Source organism: Lepidochelys olivacea (assembly GCF_965140295.1).
Source record: "Lepidochelys olivacea isolate rLepOli2 genome assembly, chromosome: 2".
NCBI classification, from domain to species: Eukaryota; Metazoa; Chordata; order Testudines; family Cheloniidae; genus Lepidochelys; species Lepidochelys olivacea.
Genome location: NC_140412.1, coordinates 3,251,740 through 3,272,500, shown reverse-complemented (window position 1 = coordinate 3,272,500; position 20,761 = coordinate 3,251,740). Strand labels below are relative to the sequence as shown.

General features: G+C 46.4%; 1 protein-coding gene across 6 annotated transcripts in view; it reads right to left on the bottom strand.

Moving 5' to 3' along the window:
- The window catches only part of PPP1R16A (protein phosphatase 1 regulatory subunit 16A), an 83,154-nt gene that overhangs the window by 36,610 nt on the left and 25,783 nt on the right, over window positions 1–20,761 (bottom strand). The window lies entirely within an intron of this gene.

Sequence of the window (20,761 nt, the reverse complement as noted above, 5' to 3'; positions counted from 1 at the left end):
AATGGGGGCTTTCAACTATCCGCATATTGACGGGGTGCTTATCGCCTCACGATGGGATGCAGAGATAATTTCTTGACACCTTAAATGACTGCTTCTTGGAGCAGCTAGTCCTGGAACCCACAAGAGGAGAGGCAATTCTTGATTTAGTCCTAAGTGGAGCCCAGGATCAGGTCCAAGAGGTGAATATAGTTGGACCCCTTGGGAATAGTGACCATAATATAATTCAATTTAACATCCCTGTGGCGGGGAGAACACCACAGCCACCCAACACTGTAGCATTTAATTTCAGAAAGGGGAACTACACAAAAATGAGGTTAGTTAAACTGAAATTAAAAAGGTACAACAACAAAAGTAAAATCCCTGCAAGCTGCATGGAAATTTTTAAAGACACCATAATAGAGGCTCAACTTAAATGTTTACCCCAAATTAAAAAACATAGAAAGAGAACCAAAAGAGTGCCACCATGGCTAAACAATAAAGTAAGAGAAGCAGTGACAGTTAAAAAGGCATCCTTTAAAAAGTGGAAGTTAAATCCTAATGAGGAAAATAGAAAGGAGCATAAACTCTGGCAAATGAAGTGTAAAAATATAATTAGGAAGGCCAAAAAAGAATTTGAAGAACAGCTTGCCAAAGACTCAAAAAGTAACAGCAAAAAAATGTTTAAGTACATCAGAAGCAGGAAGCCTGCTAAACAACCAGTGGGGCCAGTGGATGATCTAGATGCTAAAGGAGCACTCAAGGACAATAAGGCCATTGGGGAGAAACTAAATGAATTCTTTGCATCCATCTTCACAGCTGAGGATGTGAGGGAGATTCCCAAACCTGAGCCATGGTTTTTAGGTGACAAATCTGAGGAACTGTCCCAGATTGAGGTGTCTTTAGAGGAGGTTTTGGAACAAACTGATACACTAAACAGTAATAAGTCACCAGGACCAGAGCTCTGAAGGAACTCAAATGTGATATTGCAGGACTACTAACTAGTCTGTAACCTATCATTTAAATCAGCTTCTGTACCAAATGACTGGAGGATAGGTAATGTGACACCAATTTTTAAAAAGGGCTCCAGAGGTGATCCCGGTAATTACAGGCCGGTAAGCCGGACTTCAGTACCGGGCAAACTGATTGAAACTATAGTCAAGAACAAAATTGTCAGATACATAGATGTATGTAATTTGTTGGGGAAGAGTCAACATGGTGTTTGTAAAGGGAAATCATGCCTCACCAATGTTCTAGAATTCTTTGAGGACAACAAGCATATGGACGAGGGGGATATAGTGTACTTAGATTTTCAGATAAGTCCCAGGTAGACTGCAAGGTGCTACAAAAGGATCTCTCAAAACTGGGTGACTGGGCAACAAAATGGCAGATGAAATTCAGTGTTGATAAATGCAAAGTAATGCACATTGGAAAACATAATCCCAACTATACATATAAAATGATGAGGTCTAAATTAGGTGTTTCCACTCAAGAAAGAAATCTTGGAGTCATTGTGGACAGTTCTCTGAAAACATCCACTCAATGTGCAGCGGCAGTCAAAAAAGTGAACAGAATATTAAGAATCATTAAGAAAAGGATAGATAAGACACAAAATATCATATTGCCTCTATATAAATCCATGATACGCCCACATCCTGAATACTGCGTGCAGATGTGGTCGCCCCATCTCAAAAAAGATATACTGGAATTGGAAAAGGTGCGGAAAATGGCAACAAAAATTATTAGGGGTATGGAACGGCTGCTATATGAGGAGAGATTAATAAGACTGGGACTTTTCAGCTTGGAAAAGCGATGACTAAGGGGGGATATGATAGAGGTCTATAAAATTATGACTGGTGTGGAGAAAGTAAATAAGTGTTATTTACTCCTTCTCATAACACAAGAACTAGGGGTCACCAAATGAAATTAATAGGTAGCAGGTTTAAAACAAACAAAAGGAAATATTTCTTCATACAACGCACAGTCAACTTGTGGAACTCCTTGCCAGAGGATGTTGTGAAGGCCAAGACTATAACAGGGTTCAAAAAAGAACTAAATACATTCATGGAGGATTGGTCCATCGATGGCTATTAGCCAGGATGGGCAGGGATGGTGCCCCTAGCCTCTGTTTGCCAGAAGCTGAGAATGGGCGACAAGGAATGGATCACTTGATGGTTACCTGTTCTGTTCATTCCCTCTGGAGCACCTGGCATTGGCCACTGTGGGAAGACAGGATACTGAGCTAGTTGGACCTTTGGTCTGACCCAGTATGGCTGTTTTATGTTCTATGTTCTTATCTATTACAAGAACTCATGGACTGCCTTTCAAGTACCTTCAGACATTTGCTCTCACCGTCAGCATCAAGAAATGGTTGTATTAAGACAGGGGGTTCCACAAGATCCTTCAATTACCTTAAATGCAAAACCAGCTAGAAGTAGTCCAAAAGTCATAGAATCATAGAATATCAGGGTTGGAAGGGACCTCAGGAGGTCATCTAGTCCAACCCCCTGCTCAAAAGCAGGACCCATCCCCAATAAAACCATCCCAGCCAAGGCTTTGTCAAGCCTGACCTTAAAAACTTCTAAGGAAGGAGATTCCACCACCTCCCTAGGCAACGCATTCCAGTGTTTCACCACCCTCCTAGTGAAAAAGTTTTTCCTAATATCCAACCTAAACCTCCCCCACTGCAACTTGAGACCATTACTCCTTGTCCTGTCCTCTTCCTCCACTGAGAATAGTCTAGAACCATCCTCTCTGGAACTACCTCTCAGGTAGTTGAAAGCAGCTATCAAATCCCCCCTCATTCTTCTCTTCCGCAGACTAAACAATCCCAGTTCCCTCAGCCTCTCCTCATAAGTCATGTGTTCCAGACCCCTAATCATTTTTGTTGCCCTTCGCTGGACTCTCTCCAATTTATCCATATCCTTCTTGTAGTGTGGGGCCCAAAACTGGACACAGTACTCCAGATGAGGCCTCATCAATGTCGAATAGAGGGGGACGATCACGTCCCTTGATCTGCTCGCTATGCCCCTACTTATACATCCCAAAATGCCATTGGCCTTCTTGGCAACAAGGGCACACTGTTGACTCATATCCAGCTTCTCGTCCACTGTCACCCCTAGGTCCTTTTCCACAGAACTGCTGCCTAGCCATTCGCTCCCTAGTCTGTAGCTGTGCATTGGGTTCTTCCGTCCTAAGTGCAGGACCCTGCACTTATCCTTATTGAACCTCATCAGATTTCTTTTGGCCCAATCCTCCAATTTGTCTAGGTCCCTCTGTATCCTATCCCTGCCCTCCAGCGTATCTACCACTCCTCCCAGTTTAGTATCATCCGCAAATTTGCTGAGAGTGCAATCCACACCATCCTCCAGATCATTTATGAAGATATTGAACAAAACCGGCCCCAGGACCGACCCCTGGGGCACTCCACTTGACACTGGCTGCCAACTAGACATGGAGCCATTGATCACTACCCGTTGAGCCCGACAATCTAGCCAACTTTCTACCCACCTTATAGTGCATTCATCCAGCCCATACTTCTTTAACTTGCTGACAAGAATACTGTGGGAGACCGTGTCAAAAGCTTTGCTAAAGTCAAGAAACAATACATCCACTGCTTTCCCTTCATCCACAGAACCAGTAATCTCATCATAGAAGGCGATTAGATTAGTCAGACATGACCTTCCCTTGGTGAATCCATGCTGTCTGTTCCTGATCACTTTCCTCTCATGTAAGTGCTTCAGGATTGATTCTTTGAGGACCTGCTCCATGATTTTTCCGGGGACTGAAGTGAGGCTCACTGGCCTGTAGTTCCCAGGATCCTCCTTCTTCCCTTTTTTAAAGATTGGCACTACATTAGCCTTTTTCCAGTCATCCGCGACTTCCCCCGTTCGCCACGAGTTTTCAAAGATAATGGCCAATGGCTCTGCAATCACAGCCGCCAGTTCCTTTAGCACTCTCAGATGCAACTTGTCCGGCCCCATGGACTTGTGCACGTCCAGCTTTTCTAAATAGTCCCTAACCACCTCTTTCTCCACAGAGGGCTGGCCATCTATTCCCCATGTAGTGATGCACAGTGCAGCAGTCTGGGAGCTGACCTTGTTCGTGAAGACAGAGGCAAAAAAAGCATTGAGTACATTAGCTTTTTCCACATCCTCTGTCACTAGGTTGCCTCCCTCATTCATTAAGGGGCCCACACTTTCCTTGGCTTTCTTCTTGTTGCCAACATACCTGAAGAAACCCTTCTTGTTACTCTTAACATCTCTCGCTAGCTGCAGCTCCAGGTGCGATTTGGCCCTCCTAATTTCATTCCTACATGCCTGAGCAATATTTTTATACTCTTCCCTGGTCATATGTCCAAACTTCCACTTCTTGTAAGCTTCTTTTTTATGCTTAAGATCCGCTAGGATTTCACCGTTAAGCCAAGCTGGTCGCCTGCCATATTTACTATTCTTTCGACACATCGGGATGGTTTGTCCCTGTAACCTCAACAGGGATTCCTTGAAATACAGCCAGCTCTCCTGGACTCCTTTCCCCTTCATGTTAGTCCCCCAGAGGATCCTACCCATCCGTTCCCTGAGGGAGTCGAAGTCTGCTTTCCTGAAGTCCAGGGTCCGTATCCTGCTGCTTACCTTTCTTCCCTGTGTCAGGATCCTGAACTCAACCAACTCATGGTCACTGCCTCCCAGATTCCCATCCACTTTTGCTTCCCCCACTAATTCTTCCCAGTTTGTGAGCAGCAGGTCAAGAAAAGCTCCCCCCCTAGTTGGCTCCTCTAGCACTTGCACCAGGAAATTGTCCCCTGTGCCTTCCAAAAACTTCCTGGATTGTCTATGCACCGCTGTATTGCTCTCCCAGCAGATATCAGGAAAATTAAAGTCACCCATGAGAACCAGGGCATGCGATCTAGTAGCTTCCGCGAGCTGCCGAAAGAAAGCCTCATCCACCTCATCCCCCTGGTCCGGTGGTCTATAGCAGACTCCCACCACTACATTTAGGTCCAGCTATTTAGGTTCTACAGGGACCACCAACCTCTCACTGGATGACGAACTAAATGTTCACATTGGAAAGGCTGCCACCACCTTTAGCAGATTAACTAAAAGAGGACGGAATAACTCAAAGCTGACCATCAAGACCAAAATGCTAGTGTACCAAGCCTGCAGCCTTGGCACTCTCGTGTATGGCGGGGAAACATGGACAACTTATGCTCATTAGGAGAAAAGGTAGAACTGTTTCCACCTACGTTGTTTACACTGCATACTAAACACCAAATGGCAGGATAAAGTCACCAAGTCACCAGTGCAGAGGTTCTTCAAAGGGCAAATTTCTCAACTGTGACAGCCCTGCTCAAGCAAAGACAACTGTGACAGCTGGGCCATTTGAGTAGGTTGGAAGACGGACGCATACCCAAGGACATGCTATATGGGGAGCTCTCAGAGGGAACAAGAACAACAGGACGTCCCAAACTTCGCTATAAAGACACATGCAAGCGAGATATGAAGGAATTTGGAATTGATCCTGACCAATGGGAAATCTTGGCAAGTGATCATAACGAGTGGCACCATCGTCTCCATCAGGGTATCAAAGACCATGACAGGAGCTGGCCCCTACAGCTTGAAGAGAAAAGAGCCCATAGGAAGCAAGCAGCTCCCAACCGAGATAGATACATTTGTAATTACTGCCAAAGATCATGCAAATCTCGGATTGGACTATTCAGTCACTTGCGACATTGCAAACCATCTACATCATAGGCTGCAATCCCCACCGTCCCTCGCAGACGAAAGGATACCAACTTGCTGAAAAGCTTGGTGAGGAAACCAGCAACCAAAGAGGTGGTAGCTGGATGTACTCAGCCCATGCTAAAGCTTGATCAGATCAGTAACTGTCTCTCAAACATGTGAGGAACACAAAAGCCACTCTTGATCAAAAGAAACGTCTTTCTTCCCAGTTCTTCCTTGACATTTGTGCTGCAGTGTCCCTCTTTATCCTTTAATCGACTAATATTTATTCTAGGAACATAGGAAATACATAAGAATGGCCATACAGGGTCAGACCAAAGGTCCATCTAGCCCAGTATCCTGTCTTCAGACAGTGGCCAGTGGCAGGTGCCCCGCGGGAATGAACAGAACAGGTAATCATCAAGTGATTCATTCCTTGTCGCCCATTCCCAGCTTCTGGCAAACAGAGGCTAGGGACACCACCCCTGCCCATCCTGGCTAATAGCCATTGATGGACCTACCCTCCATGAATTTATCTAGTTCTTTTTTGAATTGACATAGTATTGTCCACATAGTACAGTATTCTTGCCTCAAGCGGTGACCTACGGCAGATATTTCATAGGAAAGGAAAGTGAAAATCCTCATGATCTACCCAATTGTGCAATACTGGGGGGCCGGGTCTCTCCAGATCCCAGTTAGTGCTCATTTAACACTCCAGAGCAGGAGGCCTGATAAGCCTACTATCAGAGCTTTGAACAAGGCCGATAATTAGCTATTTTGTTGACAATTCATTGACACTCCTTTATGACATTAGCAGTGCAAAGGTCGGAGATGGAACATACACATTCAGTTATCATGCCTGTTCCCTGCCACCTAGTCAGAATCCCTCCAGAGCTCTGTCCAGTCCATTTCCAAGGCACGCCGAGAAGGAGCTCTCACCACCTCCCTTGGAAGAGCCTCTTCCTAGTGGGAAGCTTTTACTGACAGTCAGCCTACATTTGAGTTTCCTTCAGTTATTCCTGATTGTCCAGTGGCCCTTCCCCCATTAACCAGAACAGCTCCTCTCCTTCCATGGGATTTATAGCACTTCCCTGTCACCATCATTCCTCTCTGCATTCAGGTTCACACAAAGTCCCATCTCTTCTCCTTTAGTGTTTCTAAAGTCCGCTCAGCAGGGCACAACCTTCCTCATCTTGCACCCCCAGCAACCTCCCTCCTTAAGGCGACCACACTGTACCACTATTCATCTCTACAATGGTGCTGGTTACTCCCATTTCAGGCCTAATTAATCAAACCCAAAGAAAACACAACTGCGACATGACTGACCAGCACTCTTTGTAAATACAAGAGGACGCCAGCTAGCCATGCCCCGAGTATCTGAACCACCTTGAGCCACTAGCATCTCCTTTTCCAAGTACTCCCATTATCCAAATGGCTGTGGAGCTGCTCAAGCTGTTTGAATAATCAGGATGCTAAAGTGGTTTCCTCTTTCCTTGCTATTTTCTGCTACCTACCCCAACCCCTTATTACTGCTTCATCATGTGGGGTATTTTGTTTGCTTGGTTCTCTGTAGATCAAAAGATCCCAGGGTAGGACCCTTGTCTTCTTACTGGTCTGCAAAATACCAAACACACCAGTGCTGGTAGATAAATATTAACTAATCCTGATCTGGCAGTTGTGTGTCGCCTCGTAGTCAGGCACTACAGATTTCATACTTTAACCTGACCTCAGTGCTATCCTCATTATTGATTCCTATTCTATAAGGTTTATTTCCAATTACAGCTCTCTGATTGATACTCAGTTGTAATTAAAAAAGAATAGTTCCTTTACCAGGGCTGGCAGGGAAGGCCCAGGCAGAACTGCACTGACTTGGATAACTTATTTCCCTGTCCGGCTCTCCTCTGTTACAGAACCTACTTTTTTCCATTCAAGGGAGGAATGGGGGGTTTCAGTAGGCACCACGACAAGCATTATTGGCTCCCTAGGTGGAAGCCTCTAAGCTACAAGAATGAATATGCTAGGGAGTGAACTCCCCTCTCAGCCCCAAGGTGACTCCACCACATCAGGGAGGAGGCACACTGTACTGCCAATGTGGAAGAGGTTTGCCCTGCTGCGACCACTGGTGTAGGGAAGTCTTTGGTTTTCCACCAAGCGTGGAAACATCTGGCACAAACGTTAAAAGCAACTTGCCTAAAGCCATGCAGCATATCAATGGCAGAGCTGAAAAGAATCCAGAAGTGCTGGTTCAATCCAGAGCTAACTGCACTGTCCCTCCAGAGGTTTTGGGGGAGAATTTCTTTAAGGACAGGTAGGAGTGTCACAGCAGTAATCTATCTCATGACACACAGTCTGGTAAGGGCTGAGCCTTGGCTGCCAGTGGGGTTGGGAGAGCAATCCCATGAGAATGAGATCTCCTGTTCCCTACAAGAGAACACGTCTCCTTGCTGCTTTGTGAAGCTAACCCAGGGAGGGCCTGAGGGAATGGTCATGCCATGAGGTACAGGTCTCTCACACTTCAGTATCAACCACTGAGGGTGGAAACTGCAGCACTCCTCAGAACAGAAAGGGCCGACATTCAGCAATCATTGTATCAAGGAGGAAGCTAACGCCTGCCAGAAACTTACACAACGCAACAAAAAGAACCAAGAGAAAACAAGCAAAGAATCCTGCCTGTGGAAACAGTAAACACCCATTCCCAGTGTTTGCGTGCTGAGGGGAACCTGTAAATACTGACACAGCCTCCCACGGAGCTATTCTTTCAGGCTGAAAGACGTTAAGGGCTTTGCGGTGTCAGGGAGACAGCAAGTCAGACCTGGTGGAAACTGGGGATTTATAAAAAGGAGACCAAGTGAGTCGGGGGGGAAAGGAAACGAAGAACCCAGCAAAAGTCCTGTCTGAAATAAGCCAGAACATACAGTATCGATATCTGCAGTCACAGTACTGTCTCAGGCTGTAAGCTTATTACACTGCACAAGATATTCAGGGTCAGGCCAGGTCAGCACATGTACAGGAGATCTTCAAGAGGAAAGGATTCCGGTAATTCAGTAGATAGCACTCCCCTCTCCCCGTCAATACTGAAGTAGTGCTCAGCCCAGCACTAGGGGGGCACTGTATGCTAGATGAGACATACGCAGGGCCAATGCTTGTGGTTAAAGATCCCATGGCTCAATGCTTGTGGTTAAAGATCCCATGGCCCTTTTCATAGAATATGCAAGTTGTGCTGTCCCTGGTGTCTTGGCCAAATTCCACAACTTAAGTGAGAAAAAAAATTGGGTTTGTGCCCTTTTTATATGGACAAAGCAGCACTGGTAGGTTTCTTCCCCAGAAGAGGCCACAAGGAGGGGGTGGGGATGGAGAAGAACCTGGTAGCTGGAGAATTACTGAAGTGATGCGATCAAAGGACCACGAGAGGAAAATGTGAACAGGGGAGGGGGAAAGGACTTTTGGTCAGACTGTTTACACCACCTACTGGAGCACAATGAGTCAAAAGCACTTGGGAGGAAGGAAGCCTTTGCCAGGGGTTCAACATTCCCATGGCTTCAAGCAAGGTTCACAGTGTGCATCCCTGGAGACCGAGTTCTCCCGCAAAACCAGGGGAGCAGAGTTGATATTTCTGGGTTTTAAAATTGAAGATTTTTTTTTAAAGAAGCACAAGGCTAATTACCCGCCTTTGGCAGGTCTCCTGTCATTTGTGTTGGACAAATTATTGTTCCATGTCCTAGTCTGTAGTGCAGTGGTGCTGTGTGCTGTTAAAGCAGTGGCATTTGGTCCACACAGGTATGGCTGCATTTCAGTGCTGGCCGAAGTAATCCTTGTAGTATCATTTGTAGCACTTTAGGATCTATATAAATGCAAAGTACTTTTTTTTTTTTTTTTTTTTTAAAAAGCTGGTCTTCAATAGTTAAGGGATTGATTCCAGCTCCTGGGAATTTTGAGGTACTTCACCTCCATTTCTGTAATGAAGGCAAGAGAATTCTGCAGACTCCCTATCCTGGAGACCTGCACCATTTCAAGGTTAAATATTACAGCGTGACGAGCACTGCTTGGCCCTGATGCAGTTCAGTGTGTCCAATGTCAACTGGCATGGCACACACACACACAGCACTCCCCTCAAACCATTGCAGAGCCTTTGCACTCCAGAATCTAGCCTTCATTTCCTGCACAGCCGCTCAGAAAAGAGACATAGCAGCAGGTGTATGGCTGGCAGCAGAATGATGCGCACACTTTGTTTCTGTTATAAATTTATACACAGTAATAAATTAAGTTATTATTATAAAGTAATCATAGAATCATAGAATATCAGGGTTGGAAGGGACCCCAGAAGGTCATCTAGTCCAACCCCCTGCTCAAAGCAGGACCAATTCCCAGTTAAATCATCCCAGCCAGGGCTTTGTCAAGCCTGACCTTAAAAACCTCTAAGGAAGGAGATTCTACCACCTCCCTAGGTAACACATTCCAGTGTTTCACCACCCTCCTAGTGAAAAAGTTTTTCCTAATATCCAATCTAAACCTCCCCCACTGCAACTTGAGACCATTACTCCTCGTTCTGTCATCTGCTACCATTGAGAACAGTCTAGAGCCATCCTCTTTGGAACCTCCTTTCAGGTAGTTGAAAGCAGCTATCAAATCCCCCCTCATTCTTCTCTTCTGCAGGCTAAACAATCCCAGCTCCCTCAGCCTCTCCTCATAACTCATGTGTTCCAGTCCCCTAATCATTTTTGTTGCCCTTCGCTGGACTCTCTCCAATTTATCCACATCCTTCTTGAAGTGTGGGGCCCAAAACTGGACACAGTACTCCAGATGAGGCCTCACCAATGTCGAATAGAGGGGAACGATCACGTCCCTCGATCTGCTCGCTATGCCCCTACTTATACATCCCAAAATGCCATTGGCCTTCTTGGCAACAAGGGCACACTGCTGACTCATATCCAGCTTCTCGTCCACTGTCACCCCTAGGTCCTTTTCTGCAGAACTGCTGCCTAGCCATTCGGTCCCTAGTCTGTAGCTGTGCATTGGGTTCTTCTGTCCTAAGTGCAGGACCCTGCACTTATCCTTATTGAACCTCATCAGATTCCTTTTGGCCCAATCTTCCAATTGGTCTAGGTCCTTCTGTATCCTATCCCTCCCCTCCAGCGTATCTACCACTCCTCCCAGTTTAGTATCATCCGCAAATTTGCTGAGAGTGCAATCCACACCATCCTCCAGATCATTTATGAAGATATTGAATAAAACCGGCCCCAGGACCGACCCTTGGGGCACTCCACTTGATACCGGCTGCCAACTAGACATGGAGCCATTGATCACTACCCGTTGAGCCCGACAATTTAGCCAGCTTTCTACCCACCTTATAGTGCATTCATCCAGCCCATACTTCCTTAACTTGCTGACAAGAATACTATGGGAGACCGTGTCAAAAGCTTTGCTAAAGTCAAGAAACAATACATCCACTGCTTTCCCTTCATCCACAGAACCAGTAATCTCATCATAAAAGGCGATTAGATTAGTCAGGCATGACCTTCCCTTGGTGAATCCATGCTGGCTGTTCCTGATCACTTTCCTCTCATGCAAGTGCTTCAGGATTGATTCTTTGAGGACCTGCTCCATGATTTTTCCAGGGACTGAGGTGAGGCTGACTGGCCTGTAGTTTCCAGGATCTTCCTTCTTCCCTTTTTTAAAGATTGGCACTACATTAGCCTTTTTCCAGTCATCCGGGACTTCCCCGGTTCGCCACGAGTTTTCAAAGATAATGGCCAGTGGCTCTGCAATCACAGCCGCCAATTCCTTCAGCACTCTCGGATGCAACTCGTCCGGCCCCATGGACTTGTGCACGTCCAGCTTTTCTAAATAGTCCCTAACCGCCTCTATCTCCACAGAGGGCTGGCCATCTCTTCCGCATTTTGTGATGCCCAGCGCAGCAATCTGGGAGCTGACCTTGTTAGTGAAAACAGAGGCAAAAAAAAAATATGATATGATCTTATCTTTTGTTTCCAGTGCTTTGGTTGGTACTTTGTGCTCCCGAGGCTTAAGTCCAATGAATGCTTACAGCTGGCTCCATCCTGGCTGAGGATCCACACACATGACTGCTCAGCAGAGCTGGCTGGAAGGGAGCTTGTGACATCACGAATGGCAGCACCCTCAGCCTCCCACAGCTGGGGAGCAGTCTGCTCCCCCACTCCATCCCAGATCTATGGCTGTGGGTTTCCTGGCCCCCAACGGCAGGAAGCCTGAACATGAATAACTTGTGATCTTTAGGAGAAACCACTGTGGGAAATCGCGCCACTCTAGTCATGATTTTGCACTGGGTATATTTTACAGAACTGTTTAGCAAAATCAAAAATTTAAAGGAGATTAAATATTTCTTCACTTCTATAAAAAATAAGAGACAACCCTGGCCTAATGGCCTCTGCATTCTCCAGTGTCCTAATCTGTATCACCTGATTAGAGCTCCTGCGGGGAAGTGTCACTACAAAAGCTGCTTCCATAAAATAGCAACAAGGATTACTGAGAACTGGCCCAAGCCTTCATTTTAAATATGCTCCAAAACAGGCTGATTTACTATAAGAGTTTTGCTGTAAGCCCACATCTCATCACCACCAAACACAGATTTTACATTAGAACGTCAGTTAGTATGAAAGTTTCATATTTGATATTTTTTTCTTAGAGATTTTTAGATAGAGTTAGATGTAGCTATTGTGCAAAGTTAAAATATTTTTAAAAACAGGAGATCTTAAAACAGAGTGAACAAAGCAGAGAAACACAGGGGGGCTTTTCCAGAAAGCAATAGCTGCAGAGAAGTGGCCCAAATGTGTTGAGGAAGTTGGTGCTAGATGAGCAGAAGGAGTGAGGGAAGAGAAGACGTAGAGAGATAAGGCACAGACAGAAGGGCTGTGAGATCAACTGAATCATGTCTCGGAAGTACATTAAAGTGAATGGTATGATCAGGTTAAAAATCATATTTAAAAATAAATGAGTCTCCCTCGTGTTACCAGCCAGAGATCATTGAGACAAACAATTATCATTTCTCATCATTGGTACTAGAGCAGCACCAGCAGACCCAACCAAAATAAGGGCCACACCGTTCTATGCACTGTGCAGAAGATATGTAATAATAAAGGCTACAGTTTTGTCACCAATAGTTTTAGTAAAAAGAACAGGAGGACTTGTGGCACCTAGAGACTAACAAATTTATTTGAGCGTAAGCTTTCGTGAGCTACAGCTCACTTCATAGTGAAAATCAAGGACAGGTCATGGGCAATAAAGAAAAATTCACTAGCCGTGACCTGTCCATGACTTTTACTAAAAATATCTGTGACAAAATGGGGATCAGTGGATCCCCACACCACCTGCAGCGGAACAGCTGAGCAGCGGCTGGAAGCTGTGCGGCCATCACCGCCTGCAGCAGCTGGGGGCTGCGGGGAAACCCTGTCGCCTGCAGTTCTGGGGATCCTGTGCTGCCCACAGGGGCTGAGAGCTCGGGGGTTCCCCGCTGCCTGCAGTGGCTGGGAGCTGCAGGGATCTTCTGCCGCCCACAGCTCCGGGGGCCCCTAATGCCGACCACGGCCAGGAGCTCGGGGCTTCCCTCACTGCCCGCAGCTCCGTGGGCCCTTGCTGCCCACAGGGGTAACCCCTGCCACCCATGGGAGCTGCGGGGTTCCCCCACCACCCAAAGCACCAGGGCACCCACCACCCGTGGCAGCAGTGATCTTCAGGGGTTCCCCCGCTGCCTCTGGCAGCCTCCAGAGCTCCTGGCACCAGCGGGCGGTGGGGGACCCTGCAGTTCCCAACCACCGCAGGCTGAAGTCATGGAGGTCAGTGGAAGTCACGGATTCCGTAATAAGTGTAATAACTTAGTCATAAGTGACAGTCCCCACCCCAAAGAACTTACAAGCTAAACAGGCAAGACAGAAAAGGATGGGGGGGGGGGAGAAAAAAGTGAAAGCGACTTCCCCCAGATAGCACAGCAAGTCAGTCACGACAACAGAACGCAGGTTTCCTGAGTTCCAATCTAGTGCCTTATACATGGGACAATGATGCCTCTTTATGCTGTTTGTTTACTTCCAGCATGTCACCCATTTTGGATAATTGAAATGTACTACCCAGTTTCCCTTTCAGGGTTCGCATGCCCTAGAACACGGATGTAATGTTTGGGTTGCAAATGCAGCAGGGATACTTTTGACAAGAGGCTTTGCCTTGGTGGTTTCTGCGTTTTTTCAATTAAAGGGATCGTGGTAGCGTGGCTACTAGTCTCAGCTTTTGTAAAAGCTCATTTGTACCAAAACCTAAACTTGGGGGACAAATCTGATCTGACAGCAGGCCATGAAAACCCAGGGAGGATCATATTGAACTGGATTATGGAATTACTGTCATCCATTAGATTCTTCAATTCCGATCACAGCCTATTTTAGATTCTTTCATTTCCAAAATTGGTACTGAATGGACTATACGGATGGAAACAAAAATGCCAGATACAGTGCACATTTATTGTCTATCGCATATATTCTTAAATATACAGTGCAAGAATATGTACAGTATGCGCCAGTACTGTTTCTGCACTTTTGTTTTAAATATTGTTTTAGTTTTCTACACACAGGGCTTTAGTTTCGATGCTATTTTGAAGAGGTCATTCGTTACTGTAAGGAAAGGATCGAACTTCACTCAGCAGGTGGAAGAGGGAACATTATGATGCCATGAAAGATTCGCAACAAGGCCAGAGGGAGTTGGGTGCCAAACTTTCCGACCACGTCTACATTAGGAAGGGCTTGCTGGCATAGCTGTCGTGGCAAATCCTCCTACAGCGGAGAGACAGCTGATACCAGAAAGAGTTCTTCTGCCAGCATAGCTTATACCAGTTCCCCAAGCAAAATAAGGTATACTGGGGAAAGGGCCTTTTCAACAGGATAAATACTTCTACACTAGGACTAGCCTACCTTGCTATGCTACCAAGCAAAACTTTTAAGTGCAGATGACCAGGCCGCACTGACTTTCAAGAACTTAAAATCTAAGCCAGATGCTCTCAAAGTGCCGAGTTACATAGTCATGGAGTTGTCGAGTCACTACAGCCCTGGACGAGATAAACGGGGCAGGTGACACCTCTCAGAGTTATTGTTCCAGACTCTGCAGCCACAGGCAGATGACATTACTTCAAGTTTACACTTGGGTCATATTTTTTCCATAACCCTCAGGAGTGGACAATTTTTTTAAATGACTCGTCAGAGTCTGGAGCACAATTCTACTGCACCAGGGTGAATTCCACAACAAATCCAGTGACCATGGAATTGCAGATTACACAGGGCCCTGCACAGAGCTACCGTGACTACTAAATAAGTATGAACCCTTGTGATGTATAAATATAAACCATGGTTAAAGACGACCACATCTCCTATTTCCTTTTTATTATTTGTATTAGGTAGTCTGGGTCCCACTGTGGTAGGCTCTGTACAGACATATAGACAAAAATGATCCCTGCCCCAAAAGCTGACAATCTAGAGACAAAACGCAACTGGTGGGTGAAACAAGCCAGCAAGGAGGCAGGATGAAGTTACAATTATACAAACTTGTGCACCAGCTGTAAGTATTTTGTGTGCATAGTTTTGAGTAGCAGCAGTAGTCTCCACTCAGCTGCCTAGAACTGCTTACAAGCTCATTCTAAAGCAAGCGTGCAGAGAGGGCCTTCGGCCATTAGAAACCCACACAAATAGGCGGTAAGGCAGCACATGTCTGTCTCTAGCGTTCTCCCCCTCTCCTCCACAAATCAGCTTCAGGCTGGGTTTCGAATTTCCTCCTTCAGACCCTTTTGTTTCTGCCTCTTCTCCACCTGATCCTCGGCCTACGTTTCTAGCTCCCCTTTTGATCCCACTCTCCCCACATTCTTAGGGTGACAAAGAAAGAAGGTTGATGCACTTCCAAGGTCCTCCCTATTTTCTCCATTTACCCCATCCAGGCCCCGCAAGCGAGTCCCCTCCCTCAGAGAGGATGGATGGATTTAGCTACTGTTGCAGTTCTGTCAGAGAGACAGAGGAAGTCCTAAACAGGACATAAGAGGTAAGTATCCTTCCCGTAGGGGCAGAGTGCTTTACCAGGCCTTGCCAGCACAGGAAGTGAGGGACCCAGCTCAGTCCACAAGATCTGCCACTAGACTCTTCTGCTTGGGTGCCCTGGGCCCACTCTCCCTCAGCTCTTCACTCCCCCTTCTGTTAGTCACCACTTATTCCCCATCTCCTCTCTGTCCCAAGTATAAAGCCCATAAAGGAATTTTCCTTTAAAGGATTTTACACCCAGGACAACATAAGAAATTACTGGGAGTATTAACAGCCACCAAGGCTTTATCAACACACACATTCACCAGGCTAGGCTGCTCTGAGAGACACCTTCATTCCAGTCTGTCCTACAAACATGTTTCCTCATGGTCCGCAAAAAGTGAGATAATTTTTTTTTTTTAAATAAATTGTGATTACTATATCGTCCCTCTCTCCGGATTTCCCAGTAGGCCCCATCCTTTGAATCTCTCACATTGGGCTCTCAGAGGCAAGGACTGGCTATTTTTGGATCTTGCACAGCAGTGACCATATTGTGAATGCTAAACAAATAATCACCAGATCAAACCCTATACATCTTGCCCATCACTCCAACATCCTCCTCAAATGCCCATCAGAGCAAATGAGTCAACAGTGTGCCCTTGTTGCCAAGAAGGCCAATGGCATTTTGGGATGTATATGTAGGGGCATTGCCAGCAGATCGAGGGACGTGATCGTTCCCCTCTATTCGACATTGGTGAGGCCTCATCTGGAGTACTGTGTCCAGTTTTGGGCCCCTCACTACAAGAAGTATGTGGAAAAATTGGTAAGAGTCCAGCGGAGGGCAACAAAAATGATTAGGGGACTGGAACACATGACTTATGAGGAGAGGCTGAGGGAACTGGGATTGTTTAGTCTGCAGAAGAGAAGAATGAGGGGGGATTTGATAGCTGCTTTCAACTCCCTGAAAGGGGGTTCCAAAGATGATGGATCTAGACTGTTTTCAGTGGTAGCTGATGACAGAACAAGGAGTAATGGTCTCAAGTTGCAGTGGGGGAGGTTTAGGTTGGATATTAGGAAAAACTTTTTCACTAGGAGAGTGGTGAAACACTGGAATGCGTTACCTAGGGAGGTGGTGGAATCTCCTTCCTTAGATATTTTTAAGGTCAGGCTTGACAAAGCCCTGGCTGGGATGATTTAGTTGGAGATTGGTCCTGCTTTGAGCAGGGGGTTGGACTAGATGATCTCCTGAGGTCCCTTCCAACCCTGATATTCTATGATTCTATGAAATGAGCTTTATACAGTGTTAACAAACCCGGGCTATATGGGTCCCAAGCAGGAGTCAAGTCCCTTCTGCGGAACGTCTTGCCAGTCCCCTCCCATCTAAACTGGTTATATCATGCAGGGAGAGAGGTTGCCATTCAGGTCAATGCATCCCAAACCGCTTAGGGCATTCACAGCTTAACACAGCACTTTGATCTCCACTTGGAGGCTTACCAGCACCTAGGACTGAGTCCAGGGCACAATATGATAAGCAAAGCACCACATTCTACAATAGTTTCAGTTTCTGAACAACATCATACAATGCCATTACAGCAATCTAATCAAGGTGACAAGTGCTTGCATAACTGAAGCAAAGCCCATACTGGAAAGGACAAGGTGCACTCTTGTAGCGAAGCAGAGATGGAAAGTTTGCACAGCGATCGATGCATCAGCGGTTGATTTAGCGGGTTTAGTGAAGACCCGCTAAATCGACCGCAGATCGCTCTCCTGTCAACTCCTGTACTCCACCGGATCGAGAAGAGTAAGGGGAGTCAACGGAAGAACGTATCCCATTGACATCGCGCAGTGTGGACCCCGCGGTGAGTAGATCTAAGCTACATTGATTTGAGTTACACTATTCACATAACTCAAATTGCGTAGCTTAGATCGAATTTCCCCTGTAGTGTAGACAAGGCCTAAGAGTAATGTAGGACCTCACACCACCTAGGGAATTTTGTCACTGACTTCAGCAAGGCCAGAATTTCACTCCCAGATTGCAAAATTCTGAGCAACATCACAGCAACAAAATGATGGTCTCACACTCCATCAAACAGGGACACCAACATAATTTGGACTGAGCCTCAGCCAAGCTCCAACTCATATAGATACTGGGCCAGGTCAGTGGTGATGAAACAGAGCTAGATGCCAGCATATTGCCTAGACCCCTCCTTGCCTTCCCAATGGCCTGATATATATCAGGAACAGGAGAGGATAAAATAGGCCCTTAAGATAACCTCCAGAGAGGGTTCTTAGGGGCAGAGGAACAATTACCAAACACTATCCTGCGGCAACCACAGACAGATAATAGAACTGAGGAGGGGCATACGGAGCCTTTCCTCTCAAACAGGGCTCAGGTCAGTAATGGGCAAGAGCTGTTGCCCAGTCAGGTGGCAATTTAGTGGCCTGGATAAAATGACTTGGTGGATCTCAGTCCAGTCCTGGGGGCAGAGAGGCAAAGGTCTAAGCAGGCCACGGACACAGCGTTGCCAAATTTGGTTGGACGTATTCCTGGAGGTTTCATCACATGGCATCATCTTTAATTTTAAGATTAATCTTTAATTCCTGGGGTCTCCAGGACAGTCCTGGATGGTTGGCAACCCTACACAGAGACCAAGCCACTAGAGGGGTCAGCTCTCCAGCTGGCAGGGCGATGTAGGGAAGCTACACCTATTATATGGACAGAGAGCATCAGCCTCCAGGCTGACTGAGCCAGCAGTTTTCCTCCATGTGAAATTTAATGCAAAAAGCCACAAAGCCCCTTTTCTGTTCCTTCACTAGAGCCCGTAACCGAGTCCTGAAGAGATTCAGCTGGTTAACATAATTTCTATTTTTAGCCAGTCTGCCTTTTCATTTGAGGACCATACTGTGTCATTATCTAGTCAGGCCAGAGGGAGGGGGAGGGGCAGACAGGGCATCCCCTCTTTCACTTGGAATCTGTGCTGGGAGAGGAGGGGGGGAAAAGAGGCCGTTGTAAATTGCTTAATCCAAATGGAAAGTAAGAGCATTAAGAGGGAATCCATTTGTCCACTTGTCAATAACAAGTAGAAGAGAATTCCTGACAAGCACGGTGAGATGGCTACGCCATCCATTTCCTGTTTCCAGCCCTCGTAGTTGCAAAGGGAACCTCCCAAATCTGACCTGATGCAGTGTCGTCTTTCTGAGTCTGCAAACAGCTGCAGGACCTCCGATGCTGCTCAGATCTTTCCCAAGCACAGAGAGAATTAAGAAATTAACATGAGGCAGAATCCTTTGGGCAGCAGTGAAAGTGACAAAGACTCACAGCACATTCACTCTGCTGTTGCTCGAATAATCAATGAACAGTAGTAAAAGCAGGAACTGAGGAGGACCCAGTGGTGAGCTGGAGCCGGTTCACACCGGTTCTCGTGAACCGGTTGTTAAATTTTGAAGCTGGTTTAGAACCGGTTGTTAAAGGGGTGGGCAAACTCCAGCCTGTCCAGCCCACCTGAGCTCTCAGCTATGGAGGCTCCCCGAGAATCCCTTTTTAATTTTTACTCACTCAGCGGCCCAGGTCTTCGGCAGCACTTCGGCAGCCGTCAGTGCTGCCGAAGACCCAGAGCGAGTGAAGGACCTGCGGCCGAAGTGCCGCCGAAGACCCGGAGTGACTGAAGGAACTGGTTCTTCAGCTTTTGCCAGCTCACCACTGGGAGGACCCCTCTGTCAACCCCAGAATTAAAGGAGGCTGGGAGAGGAATATGGTAGGTAGCGAAGAGGCAACTCCCAGCAAACCACCTCCAGCCATGAGGGGAAGAGGGAAAGGGTAAGCTCCTTCACTCTTTCAAAAGCCAGAAATGGGCAAGGGGAACGCTTACTAATGAACAGAAGCCTGCTAGCCAGAGGCTGATACAAGAGACAGAGGAGGGTCCCAGGAGCTGCTCCCTTCATCATTCTCAGCAGCTGGGGTGACAGGCTTCTTAGCAGGGCATTGCCTCAGGATTTGATGGGTTGGGACACTCCTTTCACAGCTGTTGCTAAATGAAGGCTGTATGTTTCTAGTCATGTGATTCACCAATCTCATCTGTACAGCTGAATAATTTACATAGCCACTAAGGGAAAGGACCTGTCACCTGTGACAAATTGCACCCCGGATTAATCCTCAGGCTACAGGTGTCTAATAAACCCTCCATTAGGCAAGCAGTTTGTACATTTTTGTATTCACTGATGATAAAGATACATAGTTAATTATAGGTCACTGTTAAGTCAATACTCCTTTTAACACCATTAGCTCATCTTCAGCTGACAACTTAATGTCCAGCAGAGAATAAAAAAGCAATGTAATCATTGTAGTTTGCTATTCATTTTCTCATGTCATTTCCCTAATGCTGAATAGACTCTCAATACTGTATAGAGCTCAAGTAGCTGCCCATTATCTAATGGCTCCATTACCCACAAGAGCCATCAAGATTTTGTTAGAACTCTAGTCAAAAAGTTCTCAGGAAACTAAAATCAACTCGAACTGTGGGATTCTACAGAAATTAGTTTTAAAAAAGGCAAATCAAAGTATGTGATTTACAGAATGTAATTCTGGTGTGTCTGTGGCAGCAGCTGAAAACAGCTCCTTGACCCATTTTCTCTTTCTAAACCGGGGGTCGGCAACCTTTCAGAAGCGGTGAGCCGAGTCTTCATTTATTCCCTTTCATTTAAGGTTTCACGTGCCAGTCATACATTTTAACGTTTTAGAAGGTCTCTCTCTGTAAATCTATATACTATAGAACTAAACTGTTCTCGTATGTAAAGTAAACAAGGTTTTCAAAATGTTTAAGAAGCTTCATTTAAAATTAAATTAAAATGCTGGTCTTACACGGCCGGCCCGCTCAGCCTGCTGCCGGCCTGGGGTTCCGTTCACCTAGGCCGGCAGCGGGCTCAGCGGGGCCGGCGGCCGGGACCCCGGCTGGCAAGAGGCCGGCAGCCAGAACCCCAGACCGGCAGTGGGCTGAGCGGGGCCAGCGGCCAGTACCCTGGCTGGCAATGGGCCGGCAGCCAGAACCCCAGACC